This window comes from Eubalaena glacialis, chromosome 19 (genome assembly GCF_028564815.1).
Source record: "Eubalaena glacialis isolate mEubGla1 chromosome 19, mEubGla1.1.hap2.+ XY, whole genome shotgun sequence".
Classification (NCBI taxonomy): domain Eukaryota; kingdom Metazoa; phylum Chordata; class Mammalia; order Artiodactyla; family Balaenidae; genus Eubalaena; species Eubalaena glacialis.
Genome location: NC_083734.1, coordinates 50,520,726 through 50,539,318, shown reverse-complemented (window position 1 = coordinate 50,539,318; position 18,593 = coordinate 50,520,726).

The following is an 18,593-nucleotide window of genomic DNA, read 5'->3' as shown; positions in this document are numbered from 1 at the left end:
CTCCGATTGGTGCAGAGGGACGTCGATCCAGCGGGGACCTGCAGGCAGTGGAGAGGCCCGGCCTAGAGCGGCGGAAGGACAGTCCAGCCACAGCCACAGGCACAGCTCCCCCACCCCCCTTCCCCCCCCCACAGCCACACGCACACGCACACACCCTCCCCCCCCCCGCCCGGAGGGAGCTCATCTGATCTGCTCAGGGGTCCGCAGTGAAGCAAGTGTTACAGGAGTTCCTGGGTTGTGCAGAAGGTGGTGTTTGTGGGAAGACGCTGCGCTGTCCCGGTGGCTACGCCTTCCCACGTATGTCCCTTCTCTGACCAGGAAAGGTTCTGTGTGAAGAGCAGGTGCTGGTCCCCTGCACTGGCGACGGGACGCCTGAGCGGCCCCCTGTGGAGCACCTGGCCCCGGGGTGCCGCGCCGCCCGGGGGCCGAGGGGACCGCCTGTCACGCGGGTGCCCCGACCCATCTGGGTCAGTGAGCACGTTCATAGCCTTTACCGCCCCAAACTAATGTTAAATGCAAATCATTCTACAAAGTAGCAATTATGATAAAACCGAACTTCTGTTTCATGTCTTGTAAGCATCACTTCAAATGTCATTTTTCCTTAAACTGCATCAATATTTTCAAAGCCTATTGCACAGATTGAAACGCTTAGGTCAGATGAGTAAAAATGCATCCTTATCTACAAAGGATAAGGGACAAAAACAATCTGAGAATTTGTTTCCAAGGACTTGATGTGCTCCAGGGGTTGGTGTATTAGGAATAGTTTCATTTTAAGGGACTAGGTAAAAAGTCGCATGATAGCTTCCAGAATGTGCTGTGGGCTTTGGAGCTGGAGTGCCTCAGTAATCAGTGGGAGGAAGAGATAAGGGGTCCCCACGGCGTCTGGCACCTCCACAGCACATGCTATCGGAATTGGGCTTGGCTGCTCCTGTCTTGCTTCCTGTACATCTCCTGCTGCCAGAAGTTTGCTTTTCACTGCCTTCCCCCTAATAAAAATTTGGCTAGAGTCTGCTTTTTGCAAACATTCAGAGTGCCAAGAGGCACTTCAGAAGTGCAGGGTTTGTGGGGATGTGCTGCTGAGATTCTTCTCTTCATGGTAGGAACATTCTCAACAGAGGAACCGGACTATGGGGCCTGACACCACCACTCCAGAGGGACACGGACATAGGGAGGATGTGGGGTAGGATGAAGAGGTGACAAAGTCATGGGCCCCTGGAGAGGAAGTGATGCAGGTCTCCCACAGCTCTTGGCTCACCCAGTGACTGACATTTTTCTTTATTTTTAAATGTTGTTTCTGCAGACTGTTGGCGAATCCTGGTTGTATTCAGAAAACTCAGTGCCAACTGCCAGGGCCTCCAAATTTTAAAATGCCAACAGCCCTCTTACAATGTGGGTATAGGAAGCAAAGATGGGCATAGGTCTGGACTCGGCCACACTGGGCCCAAAGTCAGAATTAGTCTGCCCTGGGTGCACCCGTGAAGGGTGAGGTCAAGCTTGAATGCCAGCAGCTGGATGTTCCCCTACAGCCCACACGGCAAGACCTCCAAGCAAGTGTCCTGTCCAAGTTTCCTGATGGGATGAACCCCAACAAAGCTCCAGCTGGACCTCCACTGGGCAGTGATGCTGCTGGGAGGTCAGGAGCCACCCAGCACCATGGACGACAGTGCACTTGGACAGTCGGAGATGGGCTGCCTGTGGTGGCCATAGTGCCCTGATAGTAAATCCATTCACGAGGGAGCAACCAGCTATGTGACTGTGTGATGTGCACCAGTGTCCTCTTTTCTACGTTCTCATTTTTGTAAAGGCTAGTTGAGACTCACTGTGTTGAGAAGAAACTGGAGCTGGACTTCTTACCAGCCTTGGGAAATAATGAGGTTCCCATCACAGGAAGCATTCAGTTAACAGCTGGGCAAACGTTTGGTGTGGATTTGATGGGAGCATTCAGGTATCACATAGAATGTTTATCCTGGCCTGGGTGCCCACCCCCTTAGCCCAGAAAGCAGAGACTGAGTCGGGTTCTTTGCAGTGAGGGTTTTTGCTCCCAGGAAGCTGGCGCAGGGGAGTGAGGCAGGGGAGGAGCGAGTCCGGGACCATCATGATGCCTTGTGGGGGCCTCCATCATGGGCAATTGGAGCTGAACCCTTGGACCTTCCCAGAGCCCTGGAGAGTTGTCCACCTGAGTGTGAGGGACAGAAGCCTTACCTCCCCTGCACTTCAGGGTGGTGACTTCAGGATCTCACAGGTGGCCCCCAGCACGGGGGTGCACAGCACATTGCAGGCCAGGTGTGCAGCGGCCCTGGCTGGACTCAGAGTCAGGACCAAGAGGGTGGGAAGGGCTGATCAAAGGGCCAGAGGAGCCTGATGTGTGATCAGGAAGGCAAATGGAAACTCAAAATAGCATCACTTCCAGCCACCACATTGTACACTTAGCACACGTGGATCATTCTGAAGTGATTTAAGCAACTGCTCTTCAAATTCGGGATGACTCACAGGTGGGTGCCAGGTGCCTGTGGGAGCCGCGTGCACAGCGCAGGCTGTTAGCGCCTGAGCCCCTGTCCGTGAGTCGGACGGTGTCTGGTGAAAGGCCAGGAGAGGCCAGTCAGACATCTTCCTCCGAGATATTAACAGGAAAATGTCATCTGTGGGAGAAAGGGCTTGGATAAATTCACATCTGATAGAACTTGGAGGAGGGGTGGGGACACCAGAGGTTTCAGGGGCCACCAGCCAGTGCTGCTGGTGTCACTGTCAAAGCCGGGGCCACTGGGGCCTGGCCAGACGGTTAGTGAGGAGGCTACCTCAGGCTGCCTTAGAAGCGGGGTGCATCGTGGGGCTGGGTCCAGCACCGGGTTTCCCCTTTTATGGGGCAGAGTGAAAGTTTGGAAGATGCAAGGAGGGAAACGCCAGCCATCCCTCCCTGTGAGGAGCCGTCCATTCCCTCAGCCCGTGGCCGGGCCTTCCACCTCCTAGGACTGGCCCACATGGGCATGTTGCCCACTCACAGGTCACCAGGCCCGAGAGGCAGACTGGACCCTGACCCACTGATGAGGGAACAGCATCCAGCAGCCACCAAGGAATCGGTGGCCTGTATGTGAATTGGGGACAGCCATTGCCTGGCCCATAGCACTGCCTCCCTGACCCTGAGGCCTGAGGCTGGATCTCAAAGCTTCCTTAACTGGACTTTGTTGCGAGACACTCCTGCATGGGTCTGCCATGCTCCTCCCCACCCAGCTGGGCACCCTGCTTACCTGGGCTGTTTTGTGAGCAGCCTTGAGGAATGAGGTCATGGTGCCCTCCAGGAGGAAGGGCAGACGTGCAGCACCTGTCTGGGCCCTGTCGTGTCACCCCCGGGGAATGGGGACTCTGGGAACCCACGCACACACGCTGATCCTGACCCTCTGGCCACTGCTTTTACTGTGAGTTATAAACTGCTTCACTCTACCCCAGGAGCCTGTGTTTTCGGTCAGCACCTGGAGAATGTGGCCGGCCAGCCATCCTGTTAGCTTGAAATGAAGGGAAACCTCTGACCCCTTCATGGTTCTGGGCAGCGTCCTGCCCTCACAACCCCCACTCCCCTCCAAGGACCTGGCCCTGGACCCACCAGCTTGAGGAGTTGCAGGCTATGAAAGGCAGTGAGGAAAATCAATGCATAAAGCCCCAGCATGAGGGGGCGAGTACAAACACTGACACACTTTTATCTTTTCACGTTCTAGGCCCTTCCCCACGGCTCACTTCCTCAGAGACCCCACTGCCCCGCTGGCCCCATCTGCACGGGATCCTCCCGCTAAGTGCTCACGGCACTGTCTCCCCCTAAGTTGCCGCCTCAGTGGGGGCAGGGACAGTCTTTTTGTCCACTGCCAACTCCCTGCGGCTGGCAGAGTCCAGAGGCCACGTGAGCCGGCTGCCGATGCAGGGCCAGGACGCGGAGGCTGAGAAGTGAGGGAGCTGGTTCCCAAGAGGGCCCAAGTGGGGGCCTGAGGGAGGCCCCGGCTGGCTCTGCACACCTGCATCCAGGGCATGTCGGCCCTCAGCCCAGTGCGGAAGCAGAGTGCCCATCCGGGCGGAGCGCACAGCCCTGCGCCCCTCTCACCAGCATCCCTGAAATCCCCGTGTTGCTTCGCTCACTCTGGGAAGGTAGGTCCATGCAGACACTGCTCAACTGTTCACTGGAGCCTCTGACCCAGAATAGCACAGCGTAGGGTACATGCTCAGGAACGAAGGAAGGAAGGAAAGAATGAATGAATGCGTGCGGGACAGTCTACCCGTAATGAAATCTAGAACAGGAGACGGTGTCTACGCTGGATCTAGTTAGAGTCTTAATAATATTATCAAAAAACTCAAAATTTCACATGGTCAGTGTAGAAATTGCCAAACACCAGGTATATTCTGTCTGGATAAACGGCTGGTTATTTTGATCAGGATGGACAGTAAAGTCAGGTGATAATTCAGGCTCTCCCGGAATTCACGTGGTGCAGTTCCAAGTCTGTGGACGCGGCTGCAACTCTACCCCCCCCACCACCACCCAGCCACATCCAGCTTCTCAGGAGTCCCACAGGGTCTGGATTCCAGCTCCTCTTAGAACTGGACTATGTGACAACTCTGGGCTCACATGGTCCCCTCCTGGGACCCACGTTGGCAGCTGGGTGGGGGCTCTTCTCTCACATCCCTGCCCTGGTTCCACTGCCCAGGACAAGTGAGCGGAACATCATCAAAGCCACAGTTTGTGAGGACTCCCTCCCCGAGCTGAGCCCTCTCACTGGTCACCGACGTCCGTGACTTTTTTGCCTTTCCCGAGCGGGTAGATCTCTCTGTAAGGGGACTTGGCATCGCTTTGGTACATACTGCAAAGTTTTAAAAATCTATTAAAATGGATGGAGCCCTAAGCAAATAGGAGCGTGTTTAATTTTTTTAAAACAAACATTCAAATGCAAGAGTATTTTAGGGCAAATCTTGTCTTTTGAGGACACGTCTGGCGTTTTTACACTGCCCATTGTGCTTGTTGGCATGACTGTTGAGCTTCCTGAACTAATGATACAGAAAAACAAGAAATAATAACCAGCAACACTGAGTATTGCCAGACTTGGGAGGAAAGGAGAATTGGCCCCGAAACACTGGCTCTTGCCAGTCTGCCCCAGTCTAACGATTGGTGCTCCAACCAGTGATTCAACAAATCGCAAGTTTGCAACCAGCCCGCTGAGGGATCTCCGTCTGTCCTCTGCTTGCCCACAGCAGATTGGCTGAAAGACAAGTCAGAGTTTTCTCCTGAGAAGATCCACAAATGTGTGGAGATCTATTAAACGGAATTAGAGGCACTGCTGATAAACTCTGTGCTGGTGCCAGGAAACCTGAGTTTCAGGTTTCCTGGCACTGGGATCTGGCTGTTGGCTGTTGGCTGGGCTGGGGAGACTTGGTGATTTGCAGAGGGCCAAGTGAAGGAAGCTGCATGGGGTCTTTATGGAGCTGTGCAAGGCCCAAACCACAAAGCCTTGAACAGGTGAAGGGTTTTTGGCCTCACCTCTCAGCCAGTGGGCCCTTCACTCCCCCTGGAGCCAAGGGAGGCACCAGCAGCCACTGCAGTGCCTGTGAGATGCCTTTGGCTGCCCCCTGGTGAGCTGGGAGCTGGCCGGCTTCTGCATGGCCTGCTAGGTCCTGCCTCAGACCTACCACCCTGGAGTAGCCTGGAGTGGCCTGGCTGCGGAGAAAGGCCTTCTCTGACCGCCGGGCACCCCTGAATCATCTCGCCCCAGGGCAGCGGCAGCCAGTTCCTGGCCCACATGGAGTCCTGTGGGGACACCAGGGTGGAATGCAGATCCCAGCTCAGCACAGCCTCCCTTCAGCTTCATGTCCTCACCTTCAAAATAGACTAATAATGGCTGCCTGCTTGAGTGGTGTGAAGGCCCTGAGGGAGGGGCTGGGGTGGGGAGACTGTGAGGGAGCTGCCGGGGCAGCCGGGGAGAAAAGCTGCCTGCGTGGAGTCCACGTGGGGCCCTTGCTGGAGCCATCACAGGGAAGGGTCAGCTGGATGGAGCGGGTCTGAGCCGGGACGCGCAAGGTGACAAGGGGAAACGTCCAGATGGGATCTGGTCCACAAAGCCTCGAGGAACATTCTAACAAAGCCCAAATCTGGCTTTCAGATTTGGTGCTGACCTCCCTCTGTGCCATTGCCCAACACGTGCATTTGGAGAGCGTGTGAATCAGAACCCCTGGCTGAACTGGTTTAAACTGGCTTTGAAAACATGGGGTTGGCTGGTTGTCAATGTCCTGGTAAGATCGATGTCAGGTGCAGCTGAGTCCAGGCCCTGCCAATACTGTTGGTGGATGTAGCCCCTCTCCTCTCGTGGGTCCCACTGTCCCCTGGAGGCCTGACTGGCCAGGAGTGGCAGAGCTTCCTGCCAGCGTGGCACCCACGTCAGAGGCCTCCTCCCTCCAGTGTCAGCAGAACCGGCCTTGACCAACTCATTCCAGTTTGCCTGGAACTTTTCTGGTTTTAGCTCTGAGAATCCCACATCCCAGAAACCCGTCAGTCCCAGAAAATCAGGACTGTTGGTCACCAAGCGCCAGCAAGAACCAGTGGCCGGCCGACAGGGCCTGGGCACGGCCAGGGCTCAGGGGACGTGAAGCTGTTTGACGGCGTCATGGAGTGGTAGGGGCACCTAGTCCCAGGCAGACAGGACTAAGCCTGCCCGGCCCCCCAGCAGGTGGGGACAAGGATGCTCTCATGCCCCAGGCGTGGGGCCTGGTCACCCCTCCCCAGTCGGCTCACCCTGGGAGAGTTTCCTGGCCCAGAATGTTTCAGAGTGACTCTGGGAGGTAACAAGGCTCGGACTCCTGACCTTCTGTGGCCGTCACCACCCCCGCAGGGCCAGCCCTGCCTGTCGATGCCCCAAATGGTCTGCATTACCAGCCACACCATCAGGGACAGATGCGATGTCCACCCTGAGGGACCACAGCCTGGGCTTCGTGGGCCATGTCAAGCATGAGGAGCCCCCGAGTCCAGGCTCAGGGACTCCCCCATGGTCCCTCCATCTCCACTCTGGTGAGGACACCCCGAAATGTCACCAGGTTGCCATTTCCTGTGGGATTCCTCCTCTGCATTATCTCTGTTTCTACCAGGTAAGTGCAAGAATATCTTCAACAGCGGTGATGGTTGTTTCCCAGACTCAGCTCTGCCCTCCTCTCTGTCTGGCCCCTGCCTGGCCCAGGTCCTGCCCCATGACCGTGCACACATGTCCTGGCTGTCAGGGTCCGGGCCACATGTGACCACGAGGTGAGGCCAGTGGTCGGGTCAGGAGGACCCCTTGGAGCTACCTGGGGAACCAGCTTCCCCATGACTAGCCTGTGGGATGCAGAGCCTGCTTCCTGACTGGAAAGGGAGGGGATGATGAGGGCACAAACCTGTGGGCTGCCTGGTGAGAAGGGTGACGCTGAGTTAACTGTCACCCTTACTGGATTATCCCTTGGCTTCTTGTCTGCCCTAATTTGGAGAAACGTTACAGAAAGCAGCAGCGTGCCATGTCGGCCAGGGTAGGGTCACCATGCGGCCCCAGGCCAGGCCTCTCTCAGATTCCCCTCCTCTCCCAGTGATGGCTGTTTCACCCCGTGGACACTCTGAGCCCAGGCATTGCAGCCGGCTGACCACACTGGCCACTCCTGGTCCCAGGTCTGGAGGGCATGGGGGACGAGGAGAGCCCGCACTGACCAGGCCTGACCCACCCACTCACCTCCTTTCCTCTGCTCACGTATCTGAGGTTGTGTTTTGTCTTGTTGCCCTGCAGGGACTCACGAGGACCTCATTGAGACAGGCCATAGATAAAGGCCTCTGAGCCAGCTAAGAAAAGCACATTTTAGTCTTTTTGGGAATGGGGTGGGGTTAGGTTAGGTTGGCTCAGCTCAGATTTAAAATTATAAGAAATGGTAACCCAGGACCTAGGAGTGTGGGCAGCACAGATGGCGCTCTGTGGCTGAGGGCCATCTGAGGGGAGACACAGTTATTTTCGCTTTTTGAGGTTTAGTTCTTCCTGCTTGGACATTTTGGGAAGTACAGGAAACACATGGCGTTTAACTAAGGGAAAGTGCCTCCAAAACCTTCCTCTTCTGTAGGGAGTGTGCCTGGCGGGGACGAGGCACTTTACATGTGGGCGACGGAGAGTAAAGGCCCAGATGGGACTTGGAAGGGGTATCACTGCTTTGTTAGAAAGCTCGATGATCCTTCCTAACTTTACCTTTCTCAGAAGGAAAAATCCTCGCAGTTTACCTAAAATAGTGATTTTTCAGGAAATGATTAAAGCTGCTTATGATACACAGAAACCACCCTTGCAAGCAGGAGAATGGAAAGAACAAAACAAAACAAGACAGCCTGGAAGTGTGTCATCAAGAACAGCTCTGCACACCAGCCTGATCCTGGGGGTGCGGTTCCTGGGGTGACCCCAAGGGGCCGCCATCGTCAGTCCCATGATGTGGGCAGGGGCACAGGGTCACGGACCCCACGGTGGAGCTGGGAACCAGGAACCAGGCTCTCAGCACCAGGCCCTCAGTGGTGAGTACTGGTGATGGGGTCTGGCCCTGGGACCCTCAGACAGCCAGAGAAGGCCCTTCTGGAAGGTGCTGCCTTTCCCTCCCCCACAGCTAGTGTGGGTGCCAGCAGGAGCCTTGGGGCATCGACCATGACCTGAGGCCGGGGCCAGGGCCAGTCCCTCCTCCCACCTCATGGCCCTCGCTCACAGGCACACAAGCCATGCCAGTTAGTCCAGTGGCTTCTCGCCTCTCTTCCAAGTCAGGGAAGGAGGTATTGGAGGCTGGAGTTGGCCTCCCAAGTTGGGCTACGTGAAGGGTGTGGCTGGAGTTCATGACCTTGGGGAGACAGTGCAGAGGACAAGGGAGATGGGCGACGTCCAGAACATGGCCCCACGTGGCCGGAGCGATGGGCTGTGAGGAGCAGACACCCAACGGCCATGGGATGCTGTGCAGGACACCCTTCCCCCAGGACGTGTTGGAGACTGGTCACGCTGGGCCTTTCAAGTACACATCTGCTGAGGTCAGAACCTGTCGCTGGTTCAAAGTCCTGTGGAGCACCTACTGTGTACAGGGTTGAGCAAGACGTGGATGTCTCAGGGAGCTGGACCTGGGGGCTCCCACCTGCCCACCTGGTAGCAGCGCCCTGACCACCACCCTGAGGGTGGCAGTGTGACTCCTTCCTGGGGAGGGCCCAGTCTAGACCTTCGCTGGGTGAGGGGTGGGCGGGAGGGACCGGGCTCAGCGGGCCGGCACCCCAGGAGCCATGTCGCATCCCTGCCTATCGCTGCGGCCTCGGGGGGCCTGAGACCCTAGAAAGAGTCAGGGGGGACCGCGGGGTGGGCAGGCTGGGCAGTCGCCAGGAAAGGAGACTGTGGACATTCAGAGGCTGGTCACCCAGGGAGATGGCAGCCGCTCTGCCCGCCCTCGGCCGGACTTGAAAGAAGTGAGAACAGACAGAATTCAAAGACGCCAACAAAAGGGCTTCCTGTTGACACCAACAGGCTTAAGTCTTTTCTCCTTGCACCCTAATGCCAGCGCCCCGGCTGGTGCTGCGTCCCCCGGGCGACACCACGACCACGAGAAGGAAAGTCATGCCGCCAGCCCCCAGCTTGGCAATTTGTTCTCTAAAATTGGGCTTGAAATCCAGAACCTGTCCCACAGGCACCCACGCCAGCCTCATGGTCCATACAGCACCCTGAAGATTTCCTGCTGGGGCCGAGGGTGCAATGGGGCCACCGTGGACACTCCTTACTTAGTTTGCCGAATCCCTGCAGAACTCTCCACACACACACACGTGTGCACACGCACACTCACTCGCACACCTGCAGCACCCAGAGGACACTGGGAAACACACTGACTGTGCGGCACGGCCGGGAGGACCAAAGAGAAATCCCTCCTTTTTCCTCTCAGCACCTCCAGAAGAACTGACCTTTTTTCAATAAGTATTTACTTTTAAAATTAAGAAGGATGACTTTAAACATTTCAATGAGCTCTCTAGACTCAATCATAATCTTTCACCTCGTTTTCTCCATCACACATGAGGCTGGCCGGCAGAGTCGAGGGGTGGTGGGAAGGCGCCTCCCCACCAGGAATCAGCGAGGGGCCCAGGGTACCTGGAGTCAGATGGCCCCTCCACGCTCCAGGGTAAAACCGACACCAGTGTTTTCCAGTGGCTCCCGCTGCTGCTCTGGGCTAAGGGGGTTCAGTACTGGGCAGTGGGGAGGACGGAGGGAGAGGAGGGTCCATGCCCCTGAATCACAAAGGAAAGCAGGGCCCTCACCCACCCTGGAGCCTAGGCACGCACCACCTGGGCCCCAACAGCCCCTGCAGCGTCCACACCGTGATGTCATCAGGTCCATTTACAGATGGGGAACGGTAAATCCAAGTGAAGATGGTTTTCCCCAAATAACATGCAGAGAATGTGTCAGCGCAGCTGCAGGGCAGCCGGACCTGCCGCAGGGCCTTCTTCAGCTCAGGGCCCCACTCACACCAGCAGCTTTTCAGGTCACTCAGAAAATGGGCCGGAGTAACACACCCAAGTGAGGGATAGGTTGCCTCAAAATCCCAAGAGGCCCACGAGGCTTGTGCCTCTGCCGTGGTTCTGGGAGGGGCTGATGCAGCAGCTCAGCCTTCACCTTAGGAGGGATGTCTCAGCACGTCCCACGCAGAGGGAGAAGGCCCCTGAATTTTAGTTGAATTTAGTTCCCACCGTCTGACATGCGAATGTCTGACTAGTAAGTCTAGAGTAGTTGCTCCTTACTGCTCACTACTTCCCATCGGCATGATGTCATCAAGGCAGGGGACCAACGTGCCACCTCGTGGAAGGGAATGGCTCAAACTCCCCGAGAACTAGATTGTGACATAGGCCTACAGAGGGGATGTACCCCTGAGCTAAGACAGTGAAGGTGTATCGCCGGCCTTGCCAGCTGAAGGCAAACTGCTTCTGGTGGGCGTTATGGACTAGGATGGATTAAAAGGCTTTTTCCAGATCACTAGCTGCATACCAGGTACCAAGGGATTTGTTAATTTGCTCAGTCAATGGAACCGTAGCTGTTATAGTAGCTGCAATTGGAGTCACCACCGCCTGGTTAAGTTTATGATAATCCACTGTCACTCTCCAAGACCCACTCTCTTCTGCCAGGTAGGACAGTTGAATGGGGATGTGGTGGGAATCGCCAGCCCCGCCATCTTTCAAGCCCCCGATGGTGGCACTAATCCCTGCCGTCCCTCCAGGAATGCAGTGTCACTTTGGTTCACTAGGTGGAGGCTATTCTAGTGGCTTCACCTGGCCTTTCCCACCAGAAGAGCCCTCACTCTGCAGGGAAGCAATGTGGGATTCTGCCAGCTGCTGAGGGTGCCTATTCCAATCAAGCCTGGAACTGGGGAAATAGACACAGGATGGGTGCTGGGACCCACTGGACTCACTGGGAGGTGGACCTGAGCTAAGATTCCACTGACCACCTGACCTCCATGAGCCCCACTCTGACCGCAACACCAGTGATGTTTCGGGTCTTGGAATCAGGGTCAGTTCAGAGGCAGCAGCGTGCAGTCATCCCCGAAATTTCTGAGTATTTCCTTTTCCCCCGAGGCACAGTTATGCTGGTGAAAGGCCGCTGGTCCCTTGGGGAAGGGGGGGTGGGTGGCGGAGAAAGAGTAATAATATGAATTGCTGGCAGTGTATGGGGGTCCTTCCTTGAGGGCACCTGGCCTCCCCTTCATTTGGGGGCTTCTGGGCCTGTAAACCGGCCCTAGTCTGGGAACTGATGTCAAAGCCATGACCCTGTTTTTATGATTCGGGTTAGACTTTTGTTCACCTGACCTAGAACTTCTCTGCTTACACAGATGGAATAAGAATCCAGCAGGCTTCCCATCTGTCTCACTTCTAGGAACACCAAGGCCATAGTCTGTGCCAGGTGACCTGCTTCCTTGCTGTCCATCGTGGTGAACACACCCACCTTGATCCTGGCGGCCGAGCGCCCCCGCGGGGCCCGGCCACCCCAGGAGCCAATCACTCTCACTGCACCTAGGGTTCCCGACCAAGCGGCCGTGCCTCCCACTCTCAGTTCTGACCCACAGAGAAGGGGATCGGAGCCCTTCAGGGGTGCCAGGGCTCCCCTCGCGGGTTTATTCCTCACCGTTGTGGGGAATAAACTGTGTCTGGATGCTCCCAGGTGGGTGAGCGGGTCTCACCTGATGCTCTGTCTCCTCAGCCTCTGAGCCCCTCCCCTCTGCAGGAAACCAAGGCAGGTCCGGCATTTCCCATTCACTTGCAGGGGGGTCGTCTCTTGGACCGTGTTTCAGCCGAACAGCCAGCCAACCAGTCAGAGCCCTTCCTGCCCCCGCACTGCGACCTCAGCTGCAGTCTCTGCTCGTGGGCCCCTGTCAACACCTTGATCTTCCCTCCACTGCACCCCACACCCTCCTCTATCCCCTCGCGTGTGCTCCCATAAATCTGAGGACTCAAGTCACCCTTCCGGAGTGTAGCCCACCTCCTCATGGGTCACACCTCGTACCCATCTTCAGCGGCCTCAGGGGAGGCTGTCACCCTTTCCCCAGGAACCACAGGGTTGACCCCCTCAGATGTGGACATCGGGGGAGAGGCTGACACCACTGCGGGAGGGGGAAATGCCGCTCTGGGGACATTGCCACGGGGCTGGGGGCTGAGTGGCCCCGCCCACATCTTCTCATTAACTTGGGGCAAACCGTCGCCTGGGCCCTGCTCCCAGCTCCCACCCAGTATTTTCTTGAATAAACGTTTCCTCTGCCTTCTTTAAGGAGAGCACACATCACACTATGACTTCAGAGGCCAGAAGAACGAGTTTGTAATGAAACCAACTCACTGTCTGGTGAGCTCATCTACGTCCTCTTTAGGGGGCCGCACCCATGACCTGACCTGACACTCCTCATGCCGTCGGCCCCACCTGCACATTCCCGCCCCAGGTCCCAGCACCTGTCCCTCCCCCAGTCCCTGCCTGTGTCCCCTCGACACTGTCTCCTGGTCTGCCCAGCCCATGTGATCACCCCCTGGACCCTCCCCAGACCCCCAGGGCCCACACTCCACACCCATCCTGCACGGGGTTCTGAGGCCCAGGGAAGGTGAGGACCACACGGCACATGGGATCTCACACGACCATGTCCGCATGGGCCACCAACTCAGCGAGGGGACCCCCAGCCGTCCTCCAAGGCTACCTTCCCTACTTCTCCTGGTTCATCTGCACCGTCCATCCAGATGGAACCCTCGGGGCAACTGGACGATGGCCTATGGCCGCAGTGACACCTCCGGCCTCCTCCATTAACTGGGGCGTCCCCCTCTCTCCCCCCCAGCCCCACGGCAGGGCCCACAGGCCTGCCCTCAGCCGCTCCAGTGGAGGTAGCCCTGAGCTGCCTGGCCTGCTGTGGCCTCTCCCCAGGGCTGGGCGAGTGAGAGGGAAGCTAACTGCGCGAGGGGGATGAGGCCCCACCCCACAGGCTCCAGACAAGCGTGTTTTATAGCCGCCCCCGCCTGCTTCCCTGGGCTGAGTCACCGAGGTGCGGGTGACCCAGAGCTGACTCAGGGAGGGCCTGTCCCTGGGGCTCCCAGCTGGGGCCGCAAAGGGGGGAGCCCAGTCCAGTCGGTCAGTTCCCGGGTGGTGACAGCACTGTGCACTGTCCACTCCACCCCCCACCCCTGTCCCCAGCATGTGTCGCTTCCCCTGGGGCCAAGGTGTGCCTGCACCGCGGGACCTGGGCGGGGAGAGCTCGAGTGGGCCTAGGCTGGTCCAGGGTGTGCACAGACCCTCTGCTGAACCTGCCTTCTCTTTTTCTTGGGCAGGAAGGGGATTTCATACCTGGTTTCCTTGAAGGCCAGAGTTCCCCTGGTCACTTTCTCTATGCCAGATGCCCAGATTCCTGGGCCTACAGAACAGGCCACCATGTGCAAGCGCAGGGGTGCAGGGCCACAGGGGGCTGGACAGGGTCCCCTTCACCCTGTGTCCAGCTGTCAGCAGGTGTGGCTGGGAATTCATATGTGAATGGGACTGCTGGCTTGGCACCTCCAGGGCCGCCTGCCCTGGGCTGGTGGGTCCCGGGGCAGGGCTGCGGGCTGGGGCAGGGGCAGAGAGAGGCTGTGTTCCTCATACGGGAGGTTTTGGGAACAACTGAGAAAACAGGAACTCGGACCTCTCTGCGGAGGGATCTCATCTCCCTGTGAGCTCCTCACCTGCTATTGGAACCACAGTGGTGTTGGCACGATCCTGGGGGCAGGCGACTCTTCCTCAAGAATTTAAAGGCGAAGTGTCATGACTTCTGCAACTTATAAATGGCCCAGTGGAAAATGAACAAATGTGCACACACAAGACACATAAAGGTGTGCCCGCGCTGACAGTGGGTGGATGGATCGGAGGGTGTGTGATGCTGGGTGCACGGTACCTTATTTGTGCAGCTTCAGACTTTTGAAAATGCACAACTGGGACGTAAATTGGTAATTGCTGTGTCAGAAACTCCCCTCCTCAGGGAGGCAGCGTGGTTCTGAGTCCTTCATCAGAAGTTGGTTCAACCGGCAGCTGAATAGGGAGCAGCCCACGTGAGCACCTACTAGGAGACAGAGGAGCATCTACTCCCATTCTCCCATATGGGAACATATGGGAGCTCCAGTTGAGCGGTGAGCGTGGCACGCGGTGAGGATGTGGGCAGTGAGGCTGGCACCCATGCACAGAAGCGGGATCTCTGGGCCTGGCCCCTGGCACGCCACCCCCAGCAGCCAGGACCCTGCCCTCTCAATATTACCACCCTGGAGTCTCCAGGCCCAGGGGTGATCCCAGCCCAGCTTAGGAGCCTTGATGACAGGGCGGGTGCAACTGCAGGGTTGTAGAAACGTGCACATGCGGGGGGCACTACCAGGCCTGGCCTGTAGCTGCCAGGGACAGTTGCTGGGATGGAGCCCAGCCGGCTTCCCAGGAGAAGTGATGCGTGAGCTGAGTGAGGAGGAGGGTTGTTAAACCATGAGCAGCACGTACTCACCAGATATGTGGTGCAGGGTTGGGGTCCTTCTCCCCTGAGGGGCGCTGCCTCAAGGGACTCCGAGTACAGAGACATTCCTGCTGGTGTGACGGCTGTGGGGTCACCACAGCTCACCACCTGGCAGAGTGGGATGCTGCTAAGGCCAGGCTGGACGAGGTGGCCGCAGCAAACAACGGCGATGAGGGCGCAGGGATAATCATACCACCGGCACCGTCCTTCACTGCTCACCCAGTGCACACACCTGGCTGACTGGCAGCAGCCCCTCACTTCTCCCTCCCACTTTTCGCTGCCGCACAGACGGCAAACATGCCAGCAGATTAGGTTAAGGAGGTGATTGCGTGAAGGTGTTTGGGTTGGGGCCAGCCAGCACTCTCCGGGCTGTTTCACGTCATAATTACATGTTGCCGGCTGCAGTTGCTAAATGTTAAATTACAAGCATTTGCTCGTGATCCATCATTTCACCACAATTACAATAATTATGTCCCTATGAGAAGGTCAGCAAAAATGACCTCGAAGGAGGAAACAGAGTGGCAGAAATGATGGAGGCCCGAGGGCTGAGCAGGGAAGGTGCTGGGTCCATGTGCGAACTTCCCTCAGCAGGTGGGGGTCTGGGTGTTTTCACGTGACCCACATACGTGATTGGCAAGTACTCTAAAATATTTTTTGAATGCCAAAAGAGAATTTCCTGGACGTGTTTGGGAAAACTTTTAACGTTTTTCTGGAAGTGTCCAGTTTCTAGGGGAGGAAGTTGATTCTTCAATGAGCAGATTCAGGTGACTGGACATTTTGAATAATAGAATGACCATCAATACACATTTGAAGACCTCAAGACTGGGCAAAAAATGAAAGCGTTTACAGAGACTGAGCCGTGTTAGTGGCTCAAAGAACTCATGCTCTAGGGAGAGTGGTGGGGAGGGGGCTGGGAAGAAGGTGCCCCCCACAAGGTCCCGAGTCCTGCTGAGAGTCAGATGGCACCTTGACCCCCGAATCAACATCTGTGACCTGATATGAGGCTTTGTGTGATGATGTCACACACCCTACATCTCCCTGAGAATCGAGACCCCACCCACTTTGCAGGTAATGAGACTCAGAAACAGACCCTGACCCCACTGCCCATGTGAACCAGACCAGGAAGAGGGCCACGTCAGAGCCCAGGTCCGTCCATCACCCACAGGGCCTGCCACACCCTGACGTTCAGAGGCTGGGAAAGGGTGTCCAGCCCCACAGACCCCACCCCGGCGAGCCTCCTTCCTCAGGTGGTGGGTCCCTGCCACACTTAAAAGAACGACTGGGCTGTCATACAGAGTGAAGTAAGTCCACAAGAGAAAAACAAATACCATATACTAACACATATATATGGAATCTAAAAAAAAAAAAAAAAAAGTTCTGATGAACCTAGGGGCAGGACAGGAATAAAGACGCAGAGGTAGAGAATGGACTTGAGGACACAGGGAGGGGGAAGGCTAAGCTGGGACGAAGTGAGAGAGTAGCATTGACATATATACACTACCAAATGGAAAACAGATAGCTAGTGGGAAGCAGCTGCATAGCACAGGGAGATCAGCTGATCAGCTCGGTGCTTTGTGACCACCTAGAGGGGTGCGATAGGGAGGGTGGGAGGGAGACGCAAGAGGGAGGGGATATGGGGATATATGTATACATATAACTGATTTACTTTGTTATACAGCAGAAACTAACACAACATTGTAAAGCAGTTATACTCCAATAAAGATGTTAAAAGAAAAAAAAAAAGAACGACTGGGAAGACGGCAGCACGGTCACCTGCAGGTCAGGAGCACACTTGGGAGCTGCAGTTGTCCGGCCGTAACCATGGGTCATGGTCTCACTGAAGGCCACCACTGCTGCCTCTCGGGCTGGCCCCAGTCAGGGGCTGCAGCCCTGGAACTCCCCACAGAGACGTGCCCAGGAGGCATCAGGGAAACATTTCTTGAGTGAATGAACAGATCACAAGTGAAGGTTGATACCGACCTGAGTTTGGGCCACGGACTCCCTCACTACGTGCTCTGCGTGGACCTATGGGGTGGGGCAGGCAGCTCTGTGGGCAAGCGCCCGCATCATCGCCCCGCCATACGCAGCAGAGGCGAGGCCCAGAGCGTGCACCTCAAGGGTATGCTGAGCTGTGCTGTGTGGCCTCTGTCATCGCTGAGCCCCGTCCCTCTGCCGCCTGTGCCCCATTCCTCTGGCTTCCTGGGGCTGTGGAAGGTACTCGGGCAGGACGATGGGGCTGTCACCCAGGTGTGGGGACAGGCAGCTTTGCCGTCTGACCCCAGTGGGTCTGGTCCTGCACTCTGCCTTCCAGCGGGCATTCTGGTGTTGGGGGGACTGTGAATGCAGGGAGGTGCCCAGCTTTTCTCGGACACCATGACGCCCGTCTCCTTTACCACTATGGGTGGGGGTGGGGGTGGGGGGCACTGCTGTGGCCCCTTCCTGGGTTTAACTGGCAGAAAGGTTCACTGGGAAGTGCCCCCCCAGCCATCCATGGACTAACACACCCCAAGGTTCTCTGACTGCCTGGGATCCTGCAGGGTTTCTCTGTCCCTGCTAGGCCCTAGGGCGTGAAGCGGGGCAGGTGGTCACTGGGTGGCCTCAGACAGACATGACCCACCTCATCCCGCTGCCTCAGCCCCAAACATCATATGTCCCCCCCCAAGAGCTGACACCATGAGCACCAGGAAGTGGCTTTGCACGGCCAGGAGGGCTCATCAGCCCCACCTTGCTGGGCGAAGAGATGCCCAGGAGGCCCAGAGCTGAGTGCAGATATGAGGAACCAGTTCTGCTGCTGCGGCCCCACCCTGAGGCTGGTGCTTGTCAGGAGGAGGGAAATCTGGAAATTCCTGCTTCAGGGACCCTCCAGGAATCCAGAAGCACCTGTGTCTCCAGAAGTGAGGGCCTGTCACAGAGACTTAGGTCTGATGGTCCCAAGATCCTATCAGATTCTTCCAAGAAGACTGCCGGAACTTTTGTTTTTTAATTAATAGTCTTAATTTTTTAGGTTTACAGAAAACTGAGCAGGTAGTAGAGAGGGTTCCCATGTAGCCCCTCCCCTGCCCCAGATTCCTCTCTTACTGGCATCGCCAATTAGTGTGCACAGGTGCTATAATCAATGAGCCAATACCAACATATTATTAACTGAAGACTGCAGCATTTGCTCCTGTGTCATTGCTCTGTCAGTCCTGCATGCACCATTGTGCTGAGCTTGTTTTAGGGAAATGGACCTGGGCAGAGGTGGTCTGGCAGCCTTCTAGGTCACAGCCCTGAGCCTGGGATGGGAACCAGCTCCGTGTCTCCCCAGAGACAGCTCTCCCCTTTGGTCCAGCGGTCACTAGAGGATTCTAAAACCCTGAGCAGGTCACTCAGGCTGGTAGCACTGACTCCGCATTTGTAATATGAAAGGGCCCTAAAACTGCCCCACCTCTTCCTCTGTGTGAAGACCTGGACCCTGACCAGCCACAGGGCCCTTCTGGGGTGGATGGGCCCAGCCAGGCTGCTTATAAAGCGTTTCTTTACCACCTGCAGTGCCCTGGGTGAGAAGTGCTGCTGTGCAGACATGCTCGGCGGGCGCA